The sequence below is a fragment of the Heterodontus francisci genome, chromosome 23 (genome assembly GCF_036365525.1).
Source record: "Heterodontus francisci isolate sHetFra1 chromosome 23, sHetFra1.hap1, whole genome shotgun sequence".
Lineage (NCBI taxonomy): Eukaryota > Metazoa > Chordata > Chondrichthyes > Heterodontiformes > Heterodontidae > Heterodontus > Heterodontus francisci.
The window spans coordinates 42,426,308-42,442,162 of NC_090393.1; the positions used below are offsets into that span (position 1 = coordinate 42,426,308).

General features: G+C 42.5%; 1 protein-coding gene across 4 annotated transcripts in view; it reads right to left on the reverse strand.

Moving 5' to 3' along the window:
* Positions 1–15,855, reverse strand: part of LOC137382761 (mediator of RNA polymerase II transcription subunit 13-like) — a 339,747-nt gene that overhangs the window by 49,284 nt on the left and 274,608 nt on the right. The gene's annotated exons all lie outside the window — the stretch shown is intronic.

The window sequence follows — 15,855 nt, forward strand, 5'->3', positions numbered from 1 at the left end:
ATGGCAGACATTTAAGGAGATATTTCATAACTCTCAACAAAAATATATACAATTGAGAAAGAAAGACTATGAGAAGGATGCACCATCTGTGGCTAACTAAGGAAGTTAAAGATGGTATCAAATTGAAAGAAAATGCATCCAATGCTGCAAAGATTAGTGGTAGGCCACAAGATTGGAAAAATTTTAGAAACCAGCAGAGGATGACTTAAAAAAAGCAAGAAATTACAGTACGAGAGTAAACTAGCAAGAAATATAACCACAAGCAGTAAGAGGTTCTACAAGTATATAAAAAGGAAGAGTGTAGCTAATGTAAGCTATGGTCCCTTCCAGGATGAGACTGGGGAATTAATGGGAGACATGGCAGAGACTTTGAACAAATATTGTGTATCTGCCTTCACACTGAAAACACGAGAAGTATTCCAGGAATGGCAAAACATCAAGGAGCAATACAGAGGGAGGAATTTGCAACAATCACTATCTCTAGAGAAAAAGTCTAAGAAAACTAATGGGACTGAAGGCTGACAAGTCCCCTGGACCCGATGGCTTACATTCTAGGGTATTAAAAGAATTGACTGCAGAAATAGTGGATGCTTTGGTTGCAATCTTCCAAAATTCCCCAGATTCTGGAATGGTCACAGCAGATTGCAAAACCACAAATGTAACACCTCTATTCAAGAAAGGAGACAGACAGAAAGCAGGGAACTATAGGCCAGTTAACCTAACATCTGTCACAGGGAAAATGCTTGAATCCATTATTAAGGAAGTAGTGGCAGGACATTTAGAAAATAACACAATCAAGCAGTGTCGACATGGTTTTATGAGGAAAATCATGTTTGACAAATTTATTAGAGTTCTTTGAAAATGTAACAAGCAGGGTGGATAAAAGGGAACCAAGAAATGTAGTGTATTTGCATTTCCAAAAGGCATTTGATAAGGTGCTACATGAAAAGTTGCTACGCAAGATAAGAGCTCATGGTGTTGGGGGTAATATGGATAAACATGGACAGAGCATTGGCTAACCTTTTCAAGGTGGCAAACTGTAACTCGTGGAGTGCCACAGGGATCAGTGCTGGGGCCTCAACTATTTACAATCTATATTAATGACTTGGATGAAGGGACCAAGTGTATTGTAGCCAAATTTGCTGACGATACAAAACTAGGTATGGAAGCAAGTTGTGAGGTCACAAAGAGTCTGCAAAGAGATACAGATAGGTTAAGTGGGTTGACAAAAATTTGGCGGATGGAGAAGAATGTGGAAAAGTGTGAGGTAGTCCTCTTTCGAGGAAAGAACAGAAAAACAGATTATTTAAATGGAGATAGACTGTATGATGCGGTGGTAGAGGGATCTGGGTGTCCTCACACATGAATTGTAAAGTTAGCACACAGGTATGGCAAGTAACTAGGAAGTATTATGAAAGTGCTCCATTCTTGAAATGTTTTGAGGACTTATGTTAACAATTATGTACATTGATTCATTCGTAAAACTGACAAGATTTCATAGATGTGCTTTTTTTTTTTTACAGGGGCCACTGGGAAGAGACTCGAGCTTGGTGCTTAAAAACAACCTTTACTAGATGTCACATGTCATAAGCTAAATAAAGAACAGGAACCTTGGTGTCCAGGGGAATTTTTTTTTTTATTCTTTCATGGGATTTGGGCATCGCTGGCCAGGCCAGCATTTATTGCCCATCCCTAATTGCCCTCGAGAAGGTGGTGGTGAGCTGCCTTCTTGAACCGCTGCAGTCCAAGTGGGGTAGGTACACCCATCGTGCTGTTAGGAAGAGAGTTCCAGGATTTTGACCCAGCGACAGTGAAGGAACGGCAATATAGTTCCAAGTCAGGATGGTGTGCGACTTGGAGGGGAACTTGCAGGTGGTGGTGTTCCCATGCATTTGCTGCCCTTGTCCTTCTAGTTGGTAGAGGTCACGGGTTTGGAAGGTGCTGTCTAAGGAGCCATGGTGCATTGCTGCAGTGCATCTTGTAGATGGTACACACTGCTGCCACTGTGCGTCGGTGGTGGAGGGAGTGAATGTTTGTAGATGGGGTGCCAATCAAGTGGGCTGCTTTGTCCTGGATGGTGTCGAGCTTCTTGAGTGTTGGAGCTGCACCCATCCAGGCAAGTGGAGAGTATTCCATCACACTCCTGACTTGTGCCTTGTAGATGGTGGACAGGCTTTGGGGAGTTAGGAGATGAGTTACTCGCCTCAGGATTCCTAGCTTCTGACCTGCTCTTATAGCCACGGTATTTATATGGCTATTCCAGTTCAGTTTCTGGTCAATCGTAGCCCACAGGATGTTGATAGTGGGGGATTCAACAATGGTAATGCCATTGAATGTCAAGGGGAGATGGTTAGATTCTGTCTTGTTGGAGATAGTCATTGCCTGGCACTTGTGTGGCGTGAATGTTATGTGCCACTCATCAGCCCAAGCCTGGAAATTGGCCAGGTCTTGCTGCATTTCTACACGGACTGCTTCAGTATTTGAGGAGTCACGAAAGGTGCTGAACATTGTGCAATCATCAGCGAACATCCCCACTTCTGACCTTATGATTGAAGGAAGGTCATTGATGAAGCAGCTGAAGATGGTTGGGCCGAGGACACTACCCTGAGGAACTCCTGCAGTGATGTTCTGGAGCTCAGATGATTGACCTCCAACAACCATAACCATCTTCCTTTGCGCTAGGTATGACTCCAGCCAGTGGAGGGTTTTCTCCGATTCCCACTGACCTTAGTTTTGCTAAGGCTCCTTGTTGCCATACTCTGTCAAATGCTGCCTTGATGTCAAGGGCAGTCACTCTCACCTCGAGTTCAGTTCTTTTGTCCACGTTTGAACCAAGGCTGTAATGAGGTCAGGAGCTGAGTGGCCCTGACGGAACCCAAACTGAGCGTCACTGAGCAGGTTATTGCTAAGCAAGTGCCGTTTGATGGCACTGTTGATGACACCTTCCATCACTTTACTGATGATTGAGAGTAGGCTAATGGGGAAGTAATTGGCCGGGTTGGACTTGTCCTTTTTGTGTACAGGACATACCTGTGCAATTTTCCACATTGCAGGGTAGATGCCAGTGTTGTAACTGTCAGTGTTGTAACTGTATTGGAACAGCTTGGCTGAGGGCACGGCAAGCTCTGGAGCACAGGTCTTCAGTACTGTTGCCGGAACATTGTCAGGGCCCATAGCCTTTGCAGTATCCAGTGCCTTTAGTCATTTCTTGATAGCACGCGGAGTGAATCGAATTGACTGAAGTCTGGCACCTGTGATGCTGGAGACTTCAGGAGGAGGCTGAGATGGATCATCAACTCGGCACTTCTGGCTGAAGATTGTTGCAAATGCTTCAGCCTTATCTTTTGCACTGATGTGCTGGGCTCCCCCATCATTGAGGATGGGGATATTTGTGGAACCACCTCCTCCAGTTAGTTGTTTAATTGCCCACCACCATCCACGGCTGGATGTGGCTGGACTGCAGAGCTCAGATCTGATCCGTTGGTTATGGGATCGCTTAGCTCTATCCATTGCATGCTGCTTATGCAGTTTGACACGCAGATAGTCCTGTGTTGTAGCTTCACCAAGTTGAAACCTCATTTAGAGGTATGCCTGCTGCTGCTCCTGGCATGCCCTCCTGCACTCTTCATTGAACCAGGGTTGGTCTCCTGGCTTGATGGTAATGGTAGAGTGGGGGATATGCCGGGCCATGAGGTTACAGATTGTGGTTGAGTACAATTCTGCAGCTGCTGATGGCCCACAGCGCCTTATGGATGCCCAGTTTTGCATTGCTGGATCTGTTCTAAATCTATCCCATTTAGTACGGTGGTAGTGCCACACAACATGATGGAGGGTATCCTCAATGTGAAGGCGGGACTTCGTCTCCACAAGGACTGTGCGGTGGTCACTCCTACCAATACTGCCATGGACAGATGCATCTGCGGCAGGCAGATTGGCGAGGACAAGGTCAAGTATGTTTTCCCCCTCGTGTTGGTTCCCTCACCACCTGCCGCATACCCGGTCTAGCAGATATGTCCTTTAGGACTCGGCCAGCTCTGTCAGTAGTGGTGTTACCAAGCCACTCTTGGTGCTGGACATTGAATTCCCCCAACCAGAGTATATTTTGTGCCCTCGCCACCCTCAGTGCTTCCTCCAAGTGCAGTTCAACATGAGCACTGACTCATCAGCTGAGGGAGGGCAGTAGGTGGTAATCAGCAGGAGGTTTCCTTGTCCATGTTTGATCTGATGCCATGAGACTTCATGGGGTCCAGAGTTGATGTTGAGGACTCCCAGGGCAACTCCCTCCCTACTATATACCACTGCCCCATCACCTCTGGTGGGTCTGTCCTGCCGGTGGGACAGGACATACCCAGGGATGGTGATGGCAGTGTCTAGGACATTGTCTGTAAGGTATGATTCCATGAGTATGACTATGTCAGGCAGTTGCTTGACTAGTCTGTGCGACAGCTCTCCCAACTTTGGAACAAGCCCCCAGATGTTCGTAAGGAGGACTTTGCAGGGTCGACCGGGCTGGGTTTGCTATTGTCGTTTCCGGTGCCTAGGTCGATACCAGGTGGTCCATCCGGTTTCATTCCTTTTTATTAACTTTGTAGCGGTTAGATACAACTGAGTGGCTTGCTAGGCCATTTCAGAGGGCATGTAAGAGTCAACCACATTGCTGTGGGTCTGGAGTCACATGTAGGCCAGACCAGGTAAGGAGAGCAGATTTCCTTCCTTAAAGGACATTAGTGAACCAGATGGGTTTTTACAACAATCGACCAATGGTTTCATGGACATTAGACTAGCTTTTTAATTCCAGATTTATTAATTGATTTCAAATTCCACCTTCTGCTGTGGTGGGATTTGAACCCATGTCCCCAGAGCAATACCCTGGGTCTCTGGATTACTAGTCCAGTGACAATAACACTATGCCACTGCCTCCCTGGTTGTTTACAAAGCAGTGACATGCCAAGATTTATGGTGCTCAAAAGTGGTTTTATTTTTTAAATACTGTTTTGAGTCAGTTGGATTTGTGGCTGCTGAAAGAAATACCCAGCTCATCTTTTCTCCACCTCTCTAAGAGACCCTGGAAAATCCAGTGTATTAGCGCTAAAACCCCTGCTGCTGCATTTCTCCCAAGAAGCTCCTGGAAAGCCTGCCAGGTTAATTGTTGATGCCGCCTGAAAAGAACTGCTCTAGAAAAGATCCCAGTGACCAATCTATGTGTACTCAGACGCAAGACTGTATGCCATTTGGGACACAACATATCTCATCCTCTTTCTTCAATAATTAGGAAGTATTTAGTTAAAGTATTTTTTTCTTGTAAAATACCTCTGCAGAGAAAATTTCTTTTTTTTTCCTTTAACCAGTGTGAGTGTGTGTGTTTGTGTTGGGTATTTAAAAGGGAACATTCATATGTCAGTACGTGTGCTAATGCTTTTCATCTTTACTGCTGTCTTGTTTTATAATAAAATGGATAATTTTGTTTATTAAAAAAACCTGGTTGGTGCATTTTATTCTGGGATAAAGAGTAGAGTATATGATTGACCATATCGGTAACTGGGTAAATGTTTAAACATATGTTGCGCCCCTGTGGAGAAGTGGAACTAGAGAAATACAGTGCATGCCTTCCGCCACAGTCGTAACAGAAGGCAAATGGCATGTTGGCCTTTATTGCAAAGGGGATGGAGTTTAAAAGTAGGGACGTCTTGCTCCAACTGTACAAGGCATTGGTGAGACCACACCTAGAGTACTGCGTACTATTTTGATTTCCTTACTGAAGGAATCTACTTGTATTGGAGGCAGTACAGAGAAGGTTCACTGAGCTGATTCAAGGGACGAAAGAGTGTCTTATGAGGAAAAGGAGAACAGGTTGAGCCTATACACATTGGAGTTTAGACGAATGAGAGGTGATTTTACTCAAACACAAGATTCTGAACGAGATTGACAGGGTAGATGTTAAGACAATGTTTTCCCTTCATGTCGAAAATCTAGAACTGGGGGCAGTTTCAAAATAAGGGGTCCCCTTTTCAAACGGAGATGAGGAGACATTTCTTCTCTGAGGGTCATTAATCTTTGGAATTCTATACCCCAGAGAGCAGTGGAATATGGGACATTGAATACATTCAAGGCCGAGTTAGATAGATTTTTAATCTAATTATGGGGGACAGGAAGAAAAGTGGAATTAAGGCCACAATCATATCAGCCATGATCTTACTCAATGGTAGTGCAGGCTCAAGGGACTGAATGGCCTACTCCTGCTCTTATTTATGTTCTTATATTAATTGCAAAAGGGCCAGTTTCAGTGGGGTGCGAACAGATCTGTACCAGGTAAATTGGAATCAAAGATTGGCAGGCAAAACTGTAAATGAACAATGAGCTGCGTTAAAAAGATGGTCCGTTACAGTCGAGGTACATTTGCACAAGGGGAAAGGTCGGGCAACCAAAGTCAGAACTCCCTGGTTAAAGAAAGAGATAGAAAGCAAGATGAAGCAGAAAGATGGTGCATATGACTGATGTCAGGTTGATAATACAAGAAAGAACCAGGCTGAGAAGGAAAGTGAAAAAGGAAATAAGAGAGGCTAAGAGAAATAATTGAGAAAAGAATGGCAGCAAACATAAAAGGTGATCCAAAAGTCTTCTGTAGGCATTTAATTAATGTGTAGTAAGAGGGGTGGGGTCGATTAGGGACCAAAAAGGGGATTTATACATGGAGGCAGAGGGCATGCTGAAGTACTAAATGAGTACTTTGCATCTCTCATCGAGGAAGACGACGCTGCCAAAGTTATAGTGAAAGAGGAGATAGTTGATACACTGGAGGAGCTAAAAATTTATAAAGAGGAGATATTAGAAAGGTTGGCTGCACTTAAAGTTATTCAGTCCCCAGAAATGGATGGGATGCATGGAGAGGATGCTGAGGGAAGCAAGGGTGGAAATTGCAGAGCCACTGGCCACAATTTTCCAATTCTCCTGAGATACGGGGACGGTGTCAGAGGACTGGAGAACTGCAAATGTTACATCCTTGTTCAAAAAAGGGTACAAGGATAAAGCCAGCAACTGCAGGCCAGGCAGTTTAACTTCAGTGGTGGGCAAGCTTTTCGAAATGATAATCCAGGACAAAATCAACAAGTCACTTGGATGTCTGGATTAATTAAGGAAAGCCAGCACAGATTTGTTAAAGGTACATCATATTGAACTAACTTGATTAAGTTATTTGATGAGGTAACAGAGTTGATGGTGGTTACGTCAGTGTATATGGACTTCCAAAAGGCATTTGATAAAGTGCCACTTGACAGGTTTGTCAACAACATTGATGCCCATGGAATAAAAGGGACAGTGGCATCATGGACACAAAGTTGGCTGAGTAACAGGAAAGAGAATAGTGGTGAACAGTTGTTTTCCAGGCTGGCGGAAGGTATGCAGTGGGGTTCCCTAGGGGGCAGTACTGGGACTACTGCTTTTCATGATATATATTAATGACTTGGACTTGGATGTACAGGGCACAAATTGCAACATTTGCAAATGACACAAAGCTTGGAAGTATTGTGAACTGTAAGGAGAAATGGTAGACTTCAAGGGGACATGGGCAGACTGGCGGAATGAGCAGACATGTGGCAGAAGAAACTTAATGCAGAGAAGTGTGAAGTGCTACATTTTGGTCGGAAGAACAAGGAGAGACAATATAAAATATAGAGTACAATTCTAAAGGCTTGCAGGGACAGACACCTGGGGATATATGTGCACAAATGGTTGAAGATGACGGGGCAGGTTGAGACAGTGGTTAAAAATGCATATGGGATCCTGGGCTTTATAAATAGAGGCATAGAATACAAAAGCAAGAAAGTAAAACAGCATCAACTGGAGTAGTGTGTTCAATTCTGGGCACCGCACTTTAGGAAGGTCGTGAAGGCTTTAGAGTGGGTGCAGAAAAGGTTGAAGAGAATGGTTCCAGGGACTTCAGTCACGTGGATAGATTAGAGAAGTTGGGGTTGTTCTCCTAAAAGAGAGGGTTAGGAGATTTGATAGAGGTGTTCAAAATCACGTGGATTCTCAGCAGAGTAGATGCAGAGAAAATGTTCTCATTGGCGGAAGGATTGAGAACCAGAAACACCGTTTAAAGGTAATTAGCAAAAGAACTAACAGTGTCATGAGGAAAAACTTTTACAGGTGCGAGTGGTTAGGATCTAGAATGCACTGAGCGTGGTGGAGGTAGATTCGATCATGGCTTTCAAAAGGGAATTGGATAATTATCTGAAGAGGAAAAATTGGCAGGGGAATTGGACTAGCTGAGTTGCTGTTGCAGAGAGCAGCATAGACACGACAAGTCCAATGGCGTCCATCTGTGCTGTAACTATTCAATGATTCTACAAGACCTTAAAATGCTGTGCATAGAATTGGAAGGATACTGATGCTTTAAAGAGGGTGAAATGCATATTCATTAGGATGCCGCCTGGTATGAGGAACTGCAAATATGAAGATCCACATAAAATAATTGGGGCTTTTTTTGTTGAAATGATGCAGATTACAGGTTGATACAAGCATTTAAATTTATGAAAGGCTGGGACAGGGTACATGGAAGCAGCTGTTTCCAATGGTTGTGGGTCTGAAATGAAGCGCCAGAAACAACAGCAAGAGAAGCATCTTTACATAGAGTTGTGAAGATGAGATATTCTCTTCCAGCATTTGTGATTGAAACATTTATGATTACATTGGATAGATAGGTGAAGGTGAAGAGGATGATGGGACATGGGAACAGGGTGGCTAAATGTGATTGACCTATTTTCTCACAGGTGAACACACACTTGGGCAGAATGTTTCTATGTTGTAACTTCTATGTACTTCAAAGACACCTGCAGTCAATCATAAAAAACAAAGGAACAGAAGTAGGTCATTTAACTTCTTGAGTCTATTTCATCACTGAATTAGACCATGGCTGATCAGAACCTCAACCCCATTTACCTCCCTTTGACCATATCCCTTGATACCCTTACTGAACAAAATTCCATCAACTGCAGTCTTGAAAGCTTCAACTAACCCAGTATCCACAGCCTTTTAGGTTTGAGTATTCCCAATTTTCACAATCCTATGAATAAATGCTTCCCAATTTTACTCCTAGATGGCCTGGCTCAGATTCTAAGTTTGTGCTCACTAATTTTTGGTTGTAATGATGTAATGTTTAGCATTCATTGTCATTACTCTGTGAAACTGACAGCAACTTCTTGCATAAGCATGTGTGCAGTTAAATGCAGAAATTCTGAAGCCACCATCAGTGATCAGCACTCTTTCACAGGATGCGCTGAAGTCCCCGCAGATGGAAATCAATTAGAAGTCATCGAATTACTGAATTAACATGCACTTCCACTTTTTATGCTATTATTCACACTTTAAATACCCTTGAAAAAGTTATGCATTTTGCTTGAGGTGTAACTGGGTTTTTAATGGTGTACCAAGTGAATAAATTACTGCTGCAGAACTTCACTGGCCCTGAAAAGATAATTTTCCATTTCTGCAATGTCAAAATTCTCAATTCCATGATTTAAAAAAAGCACCCAGATTTTTGGAATGGAAGTTATATTTTTAAATTTATGGTATTTCAGCTTCTACCTGAACCCCACGTGTATTTCCCAATCTTTATTTCACATTCTGTAAAATTATAAAAAGAGAATGATAAAACCTGCTCGCTACTTTCTGGTTTGCTGTCTGAGAACACTTCAATGTGATTGACTGCTTAGCCGGCTTGATCACATCATTTCGCTGAATGCCAGAGATGCCCCATAACTGGTGCCAGGATGAAATTAGTGTTGGTAAATCCAGGCCACAGAGCTCACTAGGTCTTTGTGGGCTGCTATATTCGAGGTCAGCAGCGAATGCTGTCATTTCACTGCTGACCACAAAATCAGGGCCTATATACATTTTTTTTTCCAGGAAGTATACAGTGTGCCTTTAAGGCTGGAAAAGGACCAGTACTACTTTAAGGCAGCAAGCTCCAGGGACTGAGTCAAATAATACATTCTCGTTGCTGGAGGATACAGCCATTCGGAGAACAAGGACAAAGATACAATGCTGCTGATTGACGTTTGAAACTAACTGAAAACTGACTTTTGAGACACTAACAGATGGCCGGAGACCAGAGACAAAATGAGAGAGGGAGGGGAGCATGGCGAGAGCGGAGCAGGGAAAAAAAAAATCGAAAAGTGACATCAGAGTGACGTCACAATCAACAGGGAGAGCAGGGAAACAGAGAGCCACTAGGGTGAGTATACAGGTAAGCTTTTAATTTAATTTAAATCAAACATAGCACTAAACATCACAGACAAGCAGGTAGGTGATTGGTTTGGGAAGAAGCTACCGTTTTGGTGAGTATCTGGTAAGTAATTAAGGTCCATTCTAATCCTAACATTTAAAATAGTAAAGGAACTGGTGGTAAGCTTAATAAAATATAAATAAAAAAGGAAAATAAAATAAATAAGTGAATAAAATAATTAAGTAGTTAATTAAAACACATTAAGGATGGCAGGACAGGTGATGTGTCACGGCTGCAGCATGTGGGAGTTCCTGGATGCTAGTGTGATCCAGGGCAAACACGTCTGCAGTTAAGTGTTTGCGGCTCAAAGAGCTTAGGCTCAGAGTCATTGAACAGGAGCCCGAACTGCGACACATCAAGGAGGGGGAAAGTTACCTGGATATTTTGTACCAGGTGGCGGTCACACCCCTTAGGATAGGGTCGTCTGATTTGGTCAGTGGTCAAAAACAGGAGAGTGCAGCTGCAGCTGAGGCAGGTAAGGGGACCCAGAGGGCAGCAGCGTAGCAGCCTCAACCTTTGCGATTGTCCAACAGGTTTGAGGTTCTTTCAGTTTGTTTGGATAAGAGTGGGGGCTGCAACGTGGATGAGTAACCTGACCATGGCACCGTGGTACAGGAAGCCATTCAAGTGGAGGGAAAAAAAAAGGAATGTAGCGATAGTAGGGGGCAGTGTAGTTAGGGAGATTGACACTGCTCTCTGCAGCAAAGAGCAAGAGTCCAGACGGTTGTGTTGCTTGCCCGGTGCCAGGGTTCGGACATCTGCTCAGGGCTGGAGAGGAACTTGCACTAACAGGGGGAGGATCCAGTCATTGGGGTCCATGTAGGCACCAACGACATAGGCAGGACAAGGAAAAAGGTTCTGCATAGTCTGAATGAGGAACTAGGCACCAAATTAAGCAGAGCCTCAAAGGTTATTATCTCTGGATTATTACCTGAACCACGTGCAAATTTGCATAGGGCAAATAAGATTAGAGAAATTAATGTGTGGCTCAAAGACTGGTGCGGTAGAAGTGGGTTCCAGTTTGTGGGGCACCGGTACCAGTACTGGGGAAAGTGGCGGCTGTACCGTTGGAACGGTCTTACACCTGAACCAGGATGGGGCCGGCGTTCTAGCAAGCTGCATAACTAGGGAAGTAGAGAGGGTTTTAAACTGAATAGTGAGGGCAAGGGATCAAATTTGGGAAGATATGGTAAATCAAGAAGTAGAGACAAGGCAAACAGAAAGGTATGAATATGGGAAATGATAACAGACTGACAGGAAGGGTGCACAAATCTAAGAGTAAATCAACAGATAAGGCTAGAGGTTACAAAAGTAATAAAAGGACAAAACTAAAGGCTCTGTATCTGAATGCATGTAGCATTCGAAACAAAACAGATAGACTGAGAGTGCAAATAGAAATCAATAAATACGATTTGACAGCCGTTTCAGAGACATGGCTGCAGGACGACATAGATTGGGACCTGAATATTGAAGGGTACATGGTATTTAGGAAGGACAGGAAACTAGGAAAAGGTGGAGGGGTAGCTCTGTTAATTAATGATATTAGCGCAATAGAGAGGGATGACCCAATTTCGGGAGACCAGGATGTAGAAGCAGTTTGGGTCGAGATGAGAAATCATGAAGGCAAGAAGTCACTTGTGGGAGTGGTGTACAGGTCACCCAATATTAACCACACTGTAGAACGGGGTATAAACGAAGAAATAATGGCAGCTTGTCAGAAAGGTACAGCAATAACTATGGGGGATGTTAACCTACATATAGACTGGAAAATTCAGATGGGCAGAGGTAGCCTAGATGGGACCCCCATCCGTGGTTAAATAAAACAGTTAAAGAAAAAGCCTATAACTGTACAAAGATGGGAGGCAGGTCAGAAGATTGGACAGATATAAAAAACAGCAAAGAATGACTAAAAGATCGATAAGGAAGGTAAAATTAGAGTATGAGAGAAAGCTAGCTAGAAATATAAAGACAGATAGCATAGATATTTTAAAAAGAAGCGTTAACAAAGTGAGTATTGGTCCAATAGAAAGTGAGTCTGGGGAATTAATAATGGATGATAAGGAGATGGCAGATGAACAGATATATAGCATCGGTCTTCACTATTGAGAGTACAAGTAACATTCCAGTATTAGCTGTAAATCAGGAAATGGAAGGGAGGGAGTAACTCAAGAAAATTACAATCACCAGGGAAGTGGTACTGAACAAATTATTGGAGCTGCGGGTTCACAAGTCCCCAGATCCTGATGGACTTCATCATAGGGTGTTAAAAGTAGTGACTAGTAAGATAGTTGATGAGTTAGTTTTAATTTTCCAAAATTCCCTAGATTCGGGGAAGGTTCTGTTAGATTGGAAAATAGCGAATGTACCTCCTTTATTCAAAAAGGGAGGGAGACAGAAAGCAGGAAACTACAGGCCAGTTAGCTTAACATCTGTATTTGTGAAAATGTTAGAAGCCCTTATTAAAGACGGTATAGCAGGGCATTTAGAAAAATTCACGGTAATCAGGCAGAGTCAACATGGTTTTGTGAAAGGGAAAGGATATTTAACCAATTTAGTGGAGCTCTTTGAGGGAGTTACATGTGCTGTGGATAAAGGGGAACCGGTGCATGTATTGCACTTAGATTTCCAGAAGGCACTTCATAATGTGCTACATCAAAGGTATCGCAGAAAATAAAAGCTCATGATGTACGGGGTAACATATTGGCATGGATAGAAGATTGGCTAGCTGACAAGAAACAGAGAGTAGGCATATATGGGTCATTTTCCAGTTGGTAAGATGTAACGAGTGGTGTGCCACAGGGATCTGTGCTGGGGCCTCAACTTTTTACAATTTATATAAATGACTTAGATGAAGGGACCGAAGGTATGGTTGCTAAATTTGATGATGACACAAATATAGGTAGGAAAGTAAGTTGTGAAGAGGACATAGGAGACTAAAAGGAATATAGATAGGTTAAGTGAGTAGGCAAAGACCTGGCAAATGGAGTATAATGTGGGAAAGTGTGAAATTGTCCACTTTGGCAGGAAGAATAAACAATCTAAATGGTGAGAAATGGCAGTGCTCTGAGATGGAGAGGGATCTGGGTGCCCTAGTGCATGAATCGCAAAAGGTTAGTGCGCAGGTACAGCACGCAAGCAGAAAAGCTAATAGAATGTTATAGTTTATCACGAGGGGAATTGAATACAAAAGTAGGGAGGTTATGCTTCAGCTACACGGGGCATTGGTGAGACCACATCTGGAGTACTGTGCACAGTATTGGTCTCCTTATTTAAGGAAGGATGTAAATGCATTGGAGGTAGTACAGAGAAAGTTTACTAGACTGATACCTGGAATGGGCGGGCTGTCTTACGAGGAAAGATTGGACAGGTTAGGCTTGTATCTGCTGGAATTTAGAACAGTAAGAGGCGACTTGATTGAAACATAAGAGATCCTGAGGAGTCTTGACAGGGTGGATGTGGAAAGGATGTTTCCCCTTGTGGGAGAATCTAGAACTAGGAGTCACTGGTTAAAAAAAGGGGTCGCCCATTTAAGACAGGGATGAGAAGTTTTTTCTGAGGGTCATGAGTCTTTGGAATTTTCTTCCTCAAAAGGCAGTGGAAGCAGAGTCTTTGAATATTTTTAAGGCAGAGGTAGATAGATTCTTGATAAGCAAGGGGGTGGTAATGTGGAGCAAATCATTTCAGCCATGAACTTATTGAATGGCAGAGCAGGCTCGAAGGGCCCAGTGGCCGACTCCTGCTCCTAATTCATATGGACCAGCATGTACTAAAGAGAGCTCTCTCTTGGTTTATTTAAACCCCATTACTCTCAGAATTCTGAAAAGTCAAGCCAGATTAATTTCTTGAGAAAACAACCAATTCCTTTAACTACTGAACTGTAATTGCTGAAATTCATAGCTGGAAAAGAAAAGCATCAATTCAACTGCTGAATTAGACTACTCACTATCCTACTGTTGAAGAACCTTTTTTCCCTATTGGATGGCTGCAAGGACTTCAAGCAACCTTGGACTGTTCCACGTTGGAAGATTCTACTTTGGCAGGAGCGTAAATTTGCAAGGACACTAATTTTTCTATTTTAAATGTTGTTTATATCTTAGTAGTATTGAAGAATTTAGTTTTTTCTAATTAAACAGTTAATTTGTTGATCTAAGGACACCTGGTTGGGTTAGCCTCATTCAGGGGTTGGTGGATTGTCAATTTAGCTGTGGTTTTCTTTAATTTGGAAAGTTTAAAATGATATGTTAGGTGATCTGTGGAGGGGCAGGACTGAATCAACAGTTTCTCCCACCAGAATCAGAATCATATTTTAATTTGCTTTGTCTTGAGCGGTCGGTCGTAACTATATATCATATACATATATAACTTTTTTTTTAAAAACACCTCGATTACATCACTCCTCAATCTTATATACTACTCATGAAAATAAGCCAAGCTTATACACCTATCCTCATTATTTAATCCTATAAATGCAGCATCATTGTGGTAAATCTACACTGCACCGTTGACAAAGCCTCCTGAGCTATGGGGCCAGAAATTAACATAATAGTCAAGATGGGGTTTGACCAAGGTTTTATACAACTGAAGCATAACTTATTTCCCTTTGTATTTCAGTCTGAATCATTATGAAATGACTATCAACCAATCTGTGTTGGATTCCAAAATTAGGTTCTTAGAGAATTGGCAGCTGTCTACATCACTTTGGTAAACAGACTTGTTCAAATTTTGGAACTTATTTCAGCATATTTACCATCAGAAACTACATTCTCTGATTATGCTTTCATATCCCAACATTCTAAACTGTAGTGAAAGAGGTCATGAAGTCCTCATAATCCCACCAGATCCATATATTCTGGGTCTACTTACTATAATGCAGAGCCTAGATCCCCATCTTGCAACCCCTTCCCACTGTGCAGTTCAGCATAACTCTGCAATAGCTGCAAAAAGGTGCATCCTCCTTCTATTATGAAGGATAGCACCATCGCAATCAACATGTAAGTGAAGCAGCTACAGTCTCTGCATCAGTTTTAACGTTTCACCTCCGCTTGCAGAAAAACAAAGTACCAGCCTGTCTCAGGCTTGGAATACATAAGATTCCAAAGTTAATTTTCTGCCCACTGCTTCCCTTCTATATTAATTCAAATTATCTTAAGGAAAAGATACAAATTAGCATAGAAAGAAAGCAGAGCTCCCATTAAACTCCTACCCAACACCCCATCCAGAACAATACCCTAACTCAACAAGGCTGTCAAACAAGACTTCCCTATACTTTCCGAATCCAGCTAAAGGCCATAACCAAACTTCCATACTAGCACTCCTAGAATATGCAAAAATATCAATGTTTTCTTCTGCCAGCAACATGAAAATCGTATTCATCCATAATTTACACGGTCAATATGCAATAACTCCCTGAAATGTGAACATGTACCATGTTTTAAAAAAAAACCTTACTTTCTTAATCAGCATCCATAAAAATGCCTGTTGAGTCAAATCCATACAGTCAAGCCCATCAAAAGCTCATCTCTTTTTAGCTTGTGTAAAATACTGCTCACTAGAAGCACTGTTGCAACAGAAAT